Consider the following 1,675-nt stretch of genomic DNA (forward strand, 5'->3'; position numbering starts at 1 on the left):
AAAACAAAAAAAAACCTTGTAGATGCATGGCTGTGCAAATTCACAAAGTCACAAACTATTTTGTAACCTTTTTTTAAACTTAGTGATGTGTGTGTACCCACGTGTAAGAGAGAGATGGAGACTGAGAGAAAAGTAATGAATAAAGTTCTACACCATCAGGGATGCCAGGCATGTTTCATTTTGCAGATGTATCCTTGTTTTAACCCATCCTTAATGATGGGAATGATTGGTTGTTTCTACCACTGTCGAATCAAAAAATCGTTGCAGAATTACACCATGACAAACAAGAAAGTCATTTTCAACCATGAGATTCCACGCAAAATAGAGCAATGAATCAAAATGCCACTCAATTAGGCGTTAAGGAGACTAAAAAGAATGAGAAGAACCCAGGTATCAAGAGCTCGGGTTTTGTTTTGTTTTTTTTTTTTTTTAATTTTGTTTTTTAAGTCAATAACGTGTCAGAGATCCTTCTGAGTTATTTTTTTCCTCCAATAGACTCAATGTTTTAACTCAGACTGGGCAAATAAATTATTTATAAATGACATTCCTTTCTTTTAAAATAAACACCCTTCCTCCAGAAATTTAGATAAATAAAATGTCATCTATTTATCAAATGGACTCTTCATGCCTAATAACCCGAGGCTCAGCTAAAGGAATTGTTATCTACCAGCTAGGTCAAAAGTGCAAGAGTCCAGACTTATTAAATCTAAGTCGAGCCAGGCCATTGATTAGGCCTGTGGATGGAAGAGTGGTAGGGAGGGGCCTGTGGACACCTCAGTTCCCGGGGTCTTCTCCACTCCAAGATGATACCATTTTCCCTGGCCTCAGCTTGTGTGTTTAACAATGTTTGTGTAGCACTCAGATAAAAGGAGCAGGGTGAGACTTAAGTGGTTGTTAAAATTGTCGGCCCCAAAGTCATCAGAATTCCGATTGATAACCCGCACTTACAGTGAGAGGAGAATTTGTTTTCTTAGGGAGGCTGATTTTCCCTTTTTAATGACTGGGAAAACTTCCACTTCCACTTTGTGGCATTTTTGGTCTTCAGACTCATATATATATATATGCTTTTTTCTTTCTGTAAGAGTTGAGCTTCTGAGCTAGCAGAAAGGGCTCATAGATACCCTGAACTGGAAGGTCAGGAAAGGCGGGGTTCAGGAACATAGGGTCTTAGAGTGATGGTACAGTCGTGGAAACTGAGGCCCAGGGAGGGGGAGGGGTCACCCTGGACATGATAAATTGGGGTCAGCTCTGGGATCAGAACCCCAATTTTTTTTACTTATTTTTTTTAAAAGATATTTTTGATGTGGACCATTTTTAAAGTCTTAATTGAATTTGGTACAATACTGCTTCTGTTTTGTATGTTTTGGTATTTTGGCCAGGAGGCACGTGGCATCTTAGCTCCCTGACCCAGGATAGAAGCGGGGATCCTTAAGCGCTGGACCACCAGGGAAGTCCCAGGACCCCAGTTCTTCACTCTTGGTCCATTTCACTTTCCCTTAGTGGTTCCTTGACTCTCCTGTTTAGCCCTTGCCAATCTCCCCATTTAGCAGGTGGGTAAACTGAGTGAGAGTTGTGCGTGCTTAGTCGCTCAATTGGGTCTGACTCTGTGGGACCCCATGGACTGTAGCCCACCAGATTCCTCTGTCCATGGGATTTTCCAGGCGAGAATGCTGGA

Source organism: Ovis aries, chromosome 17 (assembly GCF_016772045.2).
Source record: "Ovis aries strain OAR_USU_Benz2616 breed Rambouillet chromosome 17, ARS-UI_Ramb_v3.0, whole genome shotgun sequence".
In the NCBI taxonomy this organism is placed as follows: domain Eukaryota; kingdom Metazoa; phylum Chordata; class Mammalia; order Artiodactyla; family Bovidae; genus Ovis; species Ovis aries.